The following is a 14,144-nucleotide window of genomic DNA, read 5'->3' as shown; positions in this document are numbered from 1 at the left end:
ATCACCATCAAACAACTCAGTGCTCAACTTGACATCTCTGTTGGTAGTGCTGTCACAATTGTTCACCAGTTGGGATATTCAAAGGTTTGTTCCCGCTGGGTCCCTCGTTGGCTAACCAAACACCATAAAGAGCAAAGGAGAACCATCTGTGCGGAATTGCTTGCTCGTCATGTGGCTGAGGGTGACAATTTCTTGTCAAAGATTGTTACAGGCGATGAAACATGGGTTCATCACTTCGAACCTGAAACAAAACGGCAATCAATGGAGTGGCGCCACACCCACTCCCCTACCAAGAAAAAGTTTAAAGCCATGCCCTCAGCCAGTAAAGTCGTGGTTACAGTCTTCTGGGACGCTGAAGGGGTATTCTGTTCGATGTCCTTCCCCATGGTCAAACGATCAACTCTGAAGTGTACTGTGCTACTCTTCAGAAATTGAAGAAACGACTTCAGCGTGTTCGTAGGTACAAAAATCTGAACGAACTTCTCCTTCTTCATGACAACGCAAGACCTCACACAAGTCTTCGCACCCGAGAGGAGCTCACAAAACTTCAGTAGACTGTTCTTCCTCATGCACCCTACAGCCCCGATCTCGCACCGTCGGATTTCGATATGTTTGGCCCAATGAAGGACGCAATCCGTGGGACGCACTACGCGGATGATGAAGAAGTTATTGATGGCTCCGACATCGACCAGTGGAATGGTACCGTGCAGGCATACAGGCCCTCATTTCAAGGTGGCGTAAGGCCGTAGCATTGAATGGAGATTACGTTGAAAAAAAATTGTTGTGTAGCTAAAAGATTGGGGAATAACCTGGTGTATTTCAATGCTGAATAAAACAACCCCTGTTTCAGAAAAAATGTGTTGCATTACTTATTGAACTGCCCTCGTACAAATGATTGAAGCGATTTCACAGCTCTACAATAACTTTATTATTTGACATATTTTCACAATGCTTTGCACACACATACAAAAACTCAAAAAGTTTTTTTAGGCATTCACAAATGTTCGATATGTGCCCCTTTAGTGATTCGGCAGACATCAAGCCGATAATCAAGTTCCTCCCACTCTCGGCGCAGCATGTCCCCATCAATGAGTTCGAAAGCATCGTTGATGCGAGCTCGCAGTTGTGGCACGTCTCTTGGTAGAGGAGGTTTAAACACTGAATCTTTCACATAACCCCACAGAAAGAAATCGCATGGGGTTAAGTCGGGAGAGCGTGGAGGCCATGACATGAATTGCTGATCATGATCTCCACCACGACCGATCCATCGGTTTTCCAATCTCCTGTTTAAGAAATGCTGAACATCGTGATGGAAGTGCGGTGGAGCACCATCCTGTTGAAAGATGAAGTCGGCGCTGTCGGTCTCCAGTTGTGGCATGAGCCAATTTTCCAGCATGTCCAGATACACGTGTCCTGTAACGTTTTTTTCGCAGAAGAAAAAGGGGCCGTAAACTTTAAACCGTGAGATTGCACAAAACAGGTTAATTTTTGGTGAATTGCGAATTTGCTGCACGAATGCGTGAGGATTCTCTACCGCCCAGATTCGCACATTGTGTCTGTTCACTTCACCATTAAGAAAAAATGTTGCTTCATCACTGAAAACAAGTTTCGCACTGAACGCATCCTCTTCCACGAGCTGCTGCAACCGCGCCGAAAATTCAAAGCGTTTGACTTTGTCGTCCGGTGTCAGGGCTTATAGCAATTGTAAACGGTAAGGCTTCTGCTTTAGCCTTTTCCGTAAGATTTTCCAAACCGTCGGCTGTGGTACGTTTAGCTCCTTGCTTGCTTTATTCGTCCCGCGGGCTACGCGTGAAACTTGCCCGCACGCGTTCAACCGTTTCTTCGCTCACTGCAGGCCGACCCGTTGATTTCTCCCTACAGAGGTATCCAGAAGCTTTAAACTGCGCATACCATCGCCGAATGGAGTTAGCAGTTGGTGAATCTTTGTTGAACTTCGTCCTGAAGTGTCGTTGCACTGTTATGACTGACTGATGTGAGTGCATTTCAAGCACGACATACGCTTTCTCGGCTCCTGTCGCCATTTTGTCTCACTGCGCTCTCGAGCGCTCTGGCGGCAGAAACCTGAAGTGCGGCTTCAGCCGAACAAAACTTTATGAGTTTTTCTACGTATCTGTAGTGTGTCGTGACCATACGTCAATGAGTGGAGCTACAGTGAATTTATGAAATCGCTTCAGTCATTTGTAATAGCCCTGTACAATATAGTGCCTGGCAGAGGGTTCAATGAACCACCTTGAAGCTGTCTCTCTACCGTTCCACTCTCGAACGGCACGCGGGAAAAAACGAGCACTTAAATTTCTCTGTGCGAGCCCTGATTTCTCTTATTTTATCGTGAAGATCATTTCTCCCTATGTAGGTGGATGCCAACAGAATGTTGCCGCAGTCGGAGGAGAAAACTGGTGATTGAAATTTCGTCAGAAGATCACGTCGCAACGAAAAATGCCTTTGTTTTAATGATTGCCACTCCAATTCACGTATAGTGTCTGTGACACTATCTCCCCTATTTCGCGATAATACAAAACGAGCTGCCCTTCTTTGTACTTTTTCGCAGTCATCCGTCAGTCCCACCTGATGCGGATCCCACACCGCACAACAGTGCTCCAGAATAGGGCGGACAAGCGTGGTGTAAGCAGTCTCTTTAGTAGACCTTTTAAGTGTTCTGCCAATGAATAGCAGCAGTCTTTGGTTTGGTCTACACACAATATTATCTATGTGATCGTTCCAATTTAGCTCATTTTTAATTGTAATCCCTAAGTATTTAGTTGAATTTACAGACCTCAGATTTGTGTGACTTACCGCGTAATCGAAATTTAGCTGATTTCTTTTAGTACTCGTGTGAATAACTTCACACTTTTCCTTATTCAGGGTCAATTGCCACTTTTCGCACTATACAGATATCTTATGTAAATCATTTTTCAAGTCATTTTGATTGTCTGATGACTTTACAAACGGTAAATGACAGCATCATCTGCAAACAATCTAAGACGGCTACTCAGATTGTCTCCTATGTCGTTAATATAGATCAGGAACAATAGAGGGCCTATAACACTTCCTTGGGGAACGCCGGATATTACTTCTGTTTTACTCGATGAGCCGGCCGTTGTGGCCGAGCGGTTCTAGGCGCTTCAGTCTGGAACCGTGCGACCGCTACGGTCGCAGGTTCGAATCCTGCCTCGGGCATTGATGTGTGTGATGTCCTTAGGTTAGTTAGGTTTAAGTTCAAATGGTTCAAATGGCTCTGAGCACTATGGGACTCAACTGCTGAGGTCATTAGTCCCCTAGAACTTAGAACTAGTTAAACCTAACTAACCTAAGGACACCACAAACATCCATGCCCGAGGCAGGATTCGAACCTGCGACCGTAGCGGTCCTGCGGTTCCAGACTGCAGCGCCTTTAACCGCACGGCCACTTCGGCCGGCTAGGTTTAAGTAGTTGTAAGTTCTAGGGGACTGATGACCTCAGAAGTTAAGTCCCATAGTGCTCAGAGCCATTTGACCCATTTTTTACTCGATGACTTTCCGTCTATTACTACGAACTGTGACCTTTCTGACAGGAAATCAGGAATCCAGTCGCACAACTGAGGCGATACTCCGTAGGCCCGCAGTTTGGTTAGAGGACGCTTGTGAGCTTCTTCTTACTCTGTTACACGACCTTGTTCAAACTTACTGAGGCGTTGATAAAGGCGTCTTCTTCGCCTTAAAGCTATTATTGACTAGCATCAACTTACCACGTCCAATCCCAATGGTAACTAATGCTCACAACACCTGCAGTGAGTGTTTAAAGCAAACCTGATTTGCAGCCTCATAGTGGCGCTGCAGTTGTTGGACTACCGACCTTCTTTTACGTCACACAACTCCTTCTTGGTGTGCCATTTATTTCGTCAGTATAAAAAGAGATGTCAAAAGCATAGATGTCGTCCTTTGACCGTTACAGGAATAAAGTGTGGCTGCGTTCGTTCATGTGTGTGTGTGTGGGGGGGGGGGGGGCTAGCTTTTCTCCTTCTTGTTTCGAATGGACCTACTTTGGACCACGCTTGTTCCACTTTTGGGCTTTGACCTTTGCCCAGTACTATCGCATCGTCTGTCGGTGTAACTCCTTCCTCTCTTCTGTCCAGGAGGTACCTCTTCTTCGGGGCTTTTCTTGAAATCCTCGGCCTTCCTCCAGGGTGTGTCTCACTGTCTGTTCTGGAGATCACTTATTCCGTTCTTAAATGTCATTCTCAGTTTCTGACAGCCAAGTGGTGCGAACCTTCTTGTTTTGCCAGAAGGTGAACAGACAATGAAATGAATACCCCTATCTGCATACAGGCGTTAATATAAGTCAACGGGGACAGTTGAAAATGTGTGCCCCCACCAGGACTCGAACCCGGGATCTCCTGCCTACAAGGCAAACGCTCTATCCATCTGAGCCACCGAGGACACAGAGGATAATGCGACTGCAGAGACTTCTCTCTGGCACGCCTTCCGTGAGACTCGCATTCGCAACATATTGTCCCGCACTATATTCATAGTGCCCCCGCCCATTATACTCATTACTCGCGGCTACACTGCCGATTCCCGTAAGAGTTCGGGCACTGTTTGTGCATCCGCACAGAAGAAGATGCTCAAATGGCCCGTGAGCCTTAACTATATACACTACTGGCCATTAAAATTGCTAGACCACGAAGATGACGTGCTACAGACGCGAAATTTAACCCACAGGAAGAAGATGCTGTGATATGCAAATGATTAGCTTTTCAGAGCACTCACAAAAGGTTGGCGCCGGTGGCGACATCTACAACGTGCTGACATGAGGAAAGTTTCCAACCGATTTCTCATACACAAACAGCAGTTGACCGGCGTTGCCTGGTGAAACGTTGTTGTGATGCCTCGTGTAAGGAGGAGGAATGCGTACCATCACGTTTCCGACTTTCATAAAGGTCGGATTGTAGCCTATCGCGATTGCGGTTTATCGTATCGCAACATTTCTGCTCGCGTTGGTCGAGATCCAGTGACTGTTAGCAGAATATGGAATCGGTGGGTTCAGGAGGGTAATACGGAACGCCGCGCTGGATCCCAACGGCCTCGTATCACTAGCAGTCGAGATGACAGGCATCTTATCCGCATGACTGTAACGGATCGTGCAACCACGTATCGATCCCCGAGTCAACAGATGGGGACGTTTGCAAGACAACCGTCTGCACGAACAGTTCGACGACGTTTGCAGTAGCATGGACTATCAGCTCAGAGACCATGGCTGCGGTTACCCTTGACGCTGCATCCCAGACGGGAGCGCCTGCGATGGTGTACTTAACGACGAACCTGGGTGCACGAATGGCAAAACGTTGTTTTTTCGGATGAATCCAGGTTCTGTTTACAGCATCATGATGGTCGCATCCGTGTTTGGCGACATCGCGGTGTACTCACACTGGTGTATCACCCGGCGTGCCATTGGTTACACGTCTCGGACACCTCTTGTTCGCATTGACGGCACTTTGAACAGTGGACGTTACATTTCAGATGCGTCATGACCCGTGGCTCTACCCTTCATTTGATCCCTGCGAAACTCTACATTTCAGCAGGCTAATGCACGACCGCATATTGCAGGTCTTGTACTGGCCTTTCTGGATACAGAAAATGTTTGATTGCTGCCCTGGCGAGCACATTCTCCAGATCTGGTCAATGGTGGCCGAGCAACTGGCTCGTCACAATACGCCAGTCACTACTCTTGATGAACTGTGGTATCGTGTTGAAGCTGCATGGGCAGCTGTACCTGTATACGCCATCCACGCTCTGATTCAATGCCCAGGCGTATCAGGGCCGTTATAACGGCCAGAGTTGGTTGTTGTGGGTACTGATTTTTCAGGATATATGCACCCAAATTGCGTGAAAATGTAATCACATGTCAGTTCTAGTATAATATATTTGTCCAATGAATACCTGTTTATCATCTGCATTTCTTCTTGGTGTAGCAATTTTAATGGCCAGTAGTATAGTAGACTTCTCCTGCCCAGGGATACCCTTTTTGCCTGTTCTAGTCTGCTTTTAATCTCGTCGTTGCTTCGTCCACCATCAAGTATTTTGCCTCTAAGACAGCAGAATTCTTTGACTTCGCCTGCTTCGTGATGAGAAATTAAGGCGTCAACTATCTCGCTATTCTCCTTTCTTCTAGTCCTCATTACTTTAGTCTTTCTTTGGATTCTTCTTTTCTTTCACTGAGGACAGCAGTGCCCAACCAGTGAATTTTATTGCTTGATATCCTTTCACACTGATTTTTAATCCAACTATTGAAACTTTATTTTATTCTTGCCATTGCTTCGTCGATGGACAGATATTAACAGAGAGGGCGAAAGACTGCATCGCTGTCTTACACGCTTCTTAAATCGAGCACTTTGGCATTGGTCTTCCACACTGTATGTTACCCGTCTTTTCCTATAGCTTGCTCCAATCTTTCTCAGATTTTCGAACATTTTGCTCCATTTTAAAACGTCGAACGTTTTCCTCTAGGCTGATAAATCCTATGAGCATGTCTTGCTTTTTCTTCAGTTTTGCTTCCATTATCAAGCACAGCGTCAGAACTCTTCTCTGCTACCTTCACCCTTCCTAAAGCCCAACTCACTGTCACCGAGCACATCCTCAATTTTATTTTCCATTCTTCTGCCTATTATTCTTGTCAGCACCTTGGATGCATGAGCTGTTAACATGACTGCACGACAAATTTTCTGACTCGTCGGCTCTTGCAATCTTGGGAATTGTATGGATGACGTTTTTCCGAAAGTCTGACGGTATACCGCCAGTGTCTTATATCCTACACACCAACGTGAACAGGTGTTTTGTTGCCACTTCCCCCCAATGATTTTAGGAATTCTGATGGAATGTCATCTATCTCTTCTGCCTTATTTGATCTTCAGTCTTTCAAAGTTCTTTTAAATACTAGTTCTAAAACTGCCCTCCATCCCTATTCATAACGACTCCTCCTCCCATTATACCATGTTCTGCTGATGTTGATGTTACCCTATACTCTTCGCCGGCCGGGGTGGCCGAGAGGTTCTAGGCACTGGAACCGCGCGACCGCTACGGTCGCAGGTTCGAATCCTGCCTCGGGCATGGATGTGTGTGATGTCCTTAGGTTAGTTAGGTTTAAGTAGTTCTAAGTTCTAGGGGACCTTAGAAGTTAAGTCCCATAGTACTCAGAGCCATTTGAACCATTTTGAACCTATACTCTTCTATATCGACTCCAATTTCTTCTTCTGTCAGGTCATCAGACAAGCACGACCCACATATCTCCTCTGTGTGTAATAGAGGAATTCCTATTGCACTCTCCGTATCACCAGCCTTGCTTTTAAGTTTATCGATACTTGTTTTAATTTTTACGCTGAATCAATCTTTCCGACTATCATTTCTTTTTCAATTTCTTCACATTTATCTTTGAGCCATGTACCATTGACGGCCCAGTGCTTCCTATGTATTTTTCTTTTCCTGGACATTTTCGTACTTCCTCCCATCATTAAAAAATTTGATTATTTCTTCAGTTACCCAACGTTTCTTCGGAGTTGACTGTTGTGACTGACAATTCGCAATTTTTCACAAACACAACTTTTATTGATGTAAGTTCACCAGGTTAACGACTGAACAAACAAACGAAAGGTAACAATAACGATGCCAGTGAAAGTCTCCTAAGTGAGGCAAACAAAAGTTCACTTCTAATTTTCCACAAAGGTTCGTGGTAACACACACACACACACACACACACACACACACACACACACACACACTAGTAAAAGTCCAATTCAGAGACAAAGACGTAATCTTCAAAGGTCGAAATACACGAGGTCGGCATCCGGAGTGAACTGAACTTCGGGGCTGGTTCTAGCCCCTAAACAGCTGTCTCCAGCCAATCAGGTTTTGGCGTAGTGATACTTCCTGCATGCGATGTCTCGGTCTCCCCCTGCAGGAAGTAGCGCTCGGAATGTCTGTTTCCATTACCTTGTATGTAAATAGTCAATGTTTACCATGGTGCCTTTGGTACGCCGTGGACTTAGACAACGCCGTCCTCTGTGGTGTAATATGGGTTGCCGGCCCTCAGGGGCTACCTTGGCTCCGGTATAACATTAACCTTCCTTGTACCTATGGTTCAAATGGCTCTGAGCACTATGGGACTTAACTTCTGAGGTCATCAGCCCCTAGAACTTACAACTACTTAAACCTAACTAAGGACATCACAAACATCCACGCCCGAGGCAGGATTCGAACCTGCGACCGTAGCGGTCGCGCGGTTCCAGACTTTAGCGCCTAGAACCACCCGGCCACTCCGGCCGGCCCTTGTCCTATGTCTGACTGTCCAACGTTTGTGATTACCCTTCAACTCCTCTTCAACTGATTAACCTACTGCGAAATTCCTCATCGCAGTATCCTCAAGCTTAGTGAACTTTGAATGTGCCTCGTCATTCCTGACTACTTAAGTAAACAACTTCCACCTATACTGATTCATCCGTACGATTCTCTTAAACTTCAGTTTGCTATTCATTATTGCTAAATTGTGATCTGAGTCTATATTTGCAAGGAATACACCTTGCAGTCCAGTATCTCATTTCGTAATCTCTGCCTACCCGTTGTGTAATCTAACTGAAATCTTCCCGTATCTCTCGGTCTTTTCCAAGTATACCTCCTCCCGCTGCGATTTGTGAACTAATTATTTGCTGTTACCACTTATTCTTTCCCTTCTCTGATCCCTAGTGTCAAGCCCGTATTTCTTCTGATCCTTCCCCTGCAAACCCGTTCCAGTCCCGAGCGATTCTTAGATTTTCGTTTCATTGAATTACCTGTTCAGTATCTTCATATAGTTTCCCTATCCATTTATCTTCTGCCAGAGACGTCGGCATGTATACGTGTATTATTGTCGTCGGCGTTGGTTTCGTGTCGAATCTGATGAAAACAACCCTGTTCAGAGTAACTCACTCTCTGACCTACCTTCCTATTCATAAAGAATCCTAGACACAAATGGTTGCCCCTCCATCTCGCTATTGGGACTGTGTTTTAAAGGAACCCATAGAGATTAGATTCTCTGATAATCTCATTAATAGAGACAAGGGTTACCATTTAAGTAATACTTGGAACCCGGTGTTATCAGACATTAAAAAACAACGGACTGTGTTTCGATCATCGGAATAATTTTTAATTTTTGATAGCGATATCTCGATGTTTACTTGCGCTGGAGGGCAGTTATGGCACCTTCTCGCTTACGCGTTGTGGCCCTTCTGCGGCCTATATTAGGGGCCGCCGCTTGCGCTGAGAAGAGAGTTCCGGCAAGATCGTGTATCAGCACTCTCATCTGAAGATGGCGGCCAGTTGGACCGCTGAAATATTGTGTCAAGATGACGTTATGATCCGACTGCACACCCGGGAAGAATATTACCATAAAAAATCCTACCCCGTTATACCGGGTGATCAAAAAGTCAGTATAAATTTGAAAACTGAATAAATCACGGAATAATGTAGATAGAGAGGTACAAATTGACACACATGCTTGCAATGGCATCGGATTTTATTAGAATCAAAAAAATACAAACATTAAAAAAATGTCCGACAGATGGCGCTTCATCTGATCAGAATAGCAATAATTAGCATAACAAAGTAAGACAAAGCAAAGATGATGTTCTTTACAGGAAATGCTCAATATGTCCACCATCATTCCTCAACAATATCTGTAGTCGAGGAATAATGTTGTGAACAGCAGTGTAAAGCATGTCCGGAGTTATGGTGAGGCATTGACGTCGGATGTTGTCTTTCAGCATCCCTAGAGATGTCGGTCGATGACGATACACTTCCGATTTCAGGTAAACACAAAACCAATAATCGCATGTACTGAGGTCTAGGGACCTGGGAGGCCAAGCATGACGGAAGTGGCGGCTGAGCACACAATCACCACCAAAAGACGCGCACAAGAGATCTGTCACGCGTGTAGCAATATGGGGTGGAGCACCATCCTGCATAAACATCGTACGTTCCAGCAGGTGTTTATCAGCCAGGCTGGGGATGATGCGATTCTGTAACATATCGGCGTACCTCTCACCCGTCACGGTAGCAGTTACAAAACCAGAATCACGCATTTCCTCGAAGAAAAAAGGCCCGATAACGGTAGATGTGGTAAATACAACCCTTACCGTGACTTTCCTGTCGTGCAATGGAGTTTCCACGACAGTTCTAGGATTTTCGGTAACCCAAATTCTGCAGTTGTGGGCGTTGACAGACCCTCGGAGTGTGAAATGAGTTTCGTCGGTCCACAACACGTTACTCAACCAATCGTCATCTTCCGCCATCTTTTGAAACGTCCACACCACAAATGCCCTCCGCTTCACTAAATCGCCAGGTAACAGTTCATGATGCCGATAGCATCGGAGGGTACGCTCAAGTGCCAACCAAACAGTAATGTATGGAATGCCGGTGCGACGTGCGACTGCACGAGCGCTTACTTCCCCGTGCATAGACGAACCCGCTACAGTCTCCATTTCTTCCTGAACTGTCTCAGCAGCATTACGCCTTGTGCTCGGTCGGCCACTACGGGGTCTATCGTCTAAACAACCCGTGGCTTCGAACTTCGAAATCCTTCTCGTTACAGCTGCATTTGTCAACGGGCCTTTACCCGTTCCAATCCCCTTCCTATGGCGATAGGATCGTAACGCTGAACTAGCACATTCCCCATTCTGATAATACAGCTTCACTAAAAGCGCCTTTTCAGGTAACGTCAACATGCTGCAACTGCTCGGCGCATCTGATTCTCTCTCTCATTACAGCCGATGTCATTCCAAGCATGTGTGTCGATTTTTTCCTCTCTATCTACATTATTCCGTGGTTTATTAAGTTTTCAAATTTATACTGACTTTTTTGATCACCCGGTATATCATTTCCTGGTGCTGTTCGTGTTATCCTGTACTCGTCTGACCAGAAATCCTTGTCTTCTGTCCATTTCACTTCGCCTACCTCCAGTATATCTAGATTCAGCTTTCATAATTGCCTTTTCAGATATTCTTGCTAGCTTTCCTACTATGTTCAAAATTATGACATTTTATGCGCTGACTCGTAGAATGCCATCCCTCGCATGGTTATTACATCTTTTCGTCCCTGTCTTACATGCTTTCTAATCCGACCACTTTCTAGTTAGGGGTTTAACTCTTATTTTTCGAGAATGAGATTTTCACTCTGCAGCGGAGTGTGCGCTGATATGAAACTTCCTGGCAGATTAAAACTGTGTGCCCGACCGAGAGAAAAGGCAAAGGTACCGAGTTCGGGTCTCGGTCGGGCACACAGTTTTAATCTGCCAGGAAGTTTCTTATTTTTCTGTTTGGTTCATATAGGCTACATATAACATATTATTCGTCCATCCGCATAACTTGCTCCTATTCCTCTCAAAATTTGCGCATCTTGCACCATCTCACAGAGTCTAACGCTCGTTCCTATGAATTCTATGAATATGTCTTCATTTTTCTGAAGTCTTACTTCGATTATTAATCGGTACGCCGAAACTGCCTTCCTGGTGCCTTTACCTTTGCTAAACAAATACTGGTCGTAATGTAACAGACCCTCAGTTTCCTTTTCCACTCTTCGATATATCCTTCTCGTCAGCAATTTTGTAAGGTGCCAGGACATGGGCACTTACACGTTAGCTTAGCAACGTTAGTATCAATAATAAAGGGACTGGTAAGGGCATCAGATCATGACACTATTGAATTATGATAAATATGAGGCAGTAGGTAAAATGTAGGTAAAAAGACGAGGGCTAGTAGAAATCCTTGGGTAACAGAAGAAATATTGAATTTAATTGATCAAAGGAGAAAATATAAAAATGCAGTAAATTAACCCGGCAAAAAGGAATACAAACGTCTCAAAAATGAGATCGACAGGAAGTGCAAAATGGCTAAGCAGGGATGGCTAGAGGACAAATTTAAAGATGTAGAGGCTTGTCTCACCAGGGGTAAGATACTGCCTACAGGAAAATTAAAGAGACCTTTGGAGAAAAGAGAACTACTTGTATGACTATCAAGAGCTCAGATGGAAACTCAGTTCTAAGCAAAGAAGGGAAAGCAGAAAGGTGGAAGGAATATATAGAGGGTCTACACAAGGGCGATGTAGTTGCGGATAATATTATGGAAATGGAAGAGGATGTAGATGAAGATGAAATGGGAGATATGATACTGCGTGAAGAGTTTGGCAGAGCACTGAGAGACCTGAGTCGAAACAAGGCCCCGGGAGTAGACAACATTCCATTAGAACTACTGACAGCCTTGGGAGAGCCAGTCCTGACAAAAGTCTACCATCTGATGAGCAAGATATATGAGACAGGCGAAATACCCTCAGACTTCAAGAAGAATATAATAATTCCAATCCCAAAGAAAGCAGGTGTTGACAGATGTGAAAATTACCGAACTATCAGTTTAATAAGTCACGGCTGCAAAATACTAACACGAATTCTTTACAGACGAATGGAAAAACTAGTAGAAGCCGACCTCGGGGAAGATCAGTTTGGATTCCGTAGAAATATAGGAACACGTGAGGCAATATTGACCCTACGACTTATCTTAGAAGCTAGATTAAGGAAAGGCAAACCTACGTTTCTAGCATTTGTAGACTTAGAGAAAGCTTTTCACAATGTTGACTGGAATACTCTCTTTCAAATTCTGAAGGTGGCAGGGGTAAAATACAGGGAGCGAAAGGCTGTTTACAACTTGTATAGAAACCAGATGGCAGTTGTAAGAGTCGAGGGACATGAAAGGGAAGCAGTGATTAGGAAGGGAGTGAGACAGGGTTGTAGCCTCTCCCCGATGTTATTCAATCTGTATATTGAGCAAGCAGTGAAGGAAACAAAAGAAAAATTCAGAGTAGGTATTAAAATTCATGGAGAAGAAATAAAAACTTTGAGGTTTGCCGATGACATTGTAATTCTGTCAGAGACAGCAAAGGACTTGGAAGAGCAGTTGAACGGAATGGATAGTGTCTTGAAAGGAGGATATAAGATGAACATCAACAAAAGTAAAACGAGGATAATGGAATGTAGTCGAATTAAGTCGGGTGATGCTGATGGAATTAGATTAGGAAATGAGACACTTAAAGTAGTAAAGGAGTTTTGCTATTTAGGGAGTAAAATAACTGATGATGGTCGAAGTAGAGAGGATATAAAATGTAGACTGGCAATGGGAAGGAAAGCGATTCTGAAGAGGAGAAATTTGTTAACATCGAGTATAGATTTAAATGTCAGGAAGTCGTTTCTGAAAGTATTTGTATGGAGTGTAGCCATGTATGGAAGTGAAACATGGACGATAAATAGTTTGGACAAGAAGAGAATAGAGGCGTTTGAAATGTGGTGCTACAGAAGAATGCTGAAGATTAGATGAGTAGATCACATAACTAATGAGGAGGTATTGAATAGGATTGGGGAGAAGAGAAATTTGTGGCACAACTTGACTATTTAAGGGATTGGTTGGTAGGACATGTTCTGAGGCATCAAGGGATCACCAATTTAGTATTGGAGGGCAGCGTGGAGGATAAAAATCGTAGAGACCAAGAGATTAATACACTAAGCAGATTCAGAAGGATTTAGGTTGCAGTTGTTACTGGGAGATGAAGAAGCTTGCACAGGATAGAGTAGCATGCAGAGCTGCATCACACCAGTCTCAGGACTGAAAACAACAACAACAACGATGTGGCAGTCTCGAGCAGTATTCCCTGCATGTGTGCATGATTGAGTCAGTAACTTAAAACGTTGGTGAAAAGCGTCGGAAGTCGAGAATTGTGGAATATACACTCCTGGAAATTGAAATAAGAACACCGTGAATTCATTGTCCCAGGAAGGGGAAACTTTATTGACACATTCCTGGGGTCAGATACATCACATGATCACACTGACAGAACCACAGGCACATAGACACAGGCAACAGAGCATGCACAATGTCGGCACTAGTACAGTGTATATCCACCTTTCGCAGCAATGCAGGCTGCTATTCTCCCATGGAGACGATCGTAGAGATGCTGGATGTAGTCCTGTGGAACGGCTTGCCATGCCATTTCCACCTGGCGCCTCAGTTGGACCAGCGTTCGTGCTGGACGTGCAGACCGCGTGAGACGACGCTTCATCCAGTCCCAAACATGCTCAA

Source organism: Schistocerca nitens, chromosome 12 (genome assembly GCF_023898315.1).
Source record: "Schistocerca nitens isolate TAMUIC-IGC-003100 chromosome 12, iqSchNite1.1, whole genome shotgun sequence".
Classification (NCBI taxonomy): Eukaryota; Metazoa; Arthropoda; class Insecta; order Orthoptera; family Acrididae; genus Schistocerca; species Schistocerca nitens.
The sequence above is the reverse complement of the archived record's forward strand: the minus strand, read 5'-3'. Positions refer to the sequence as shown.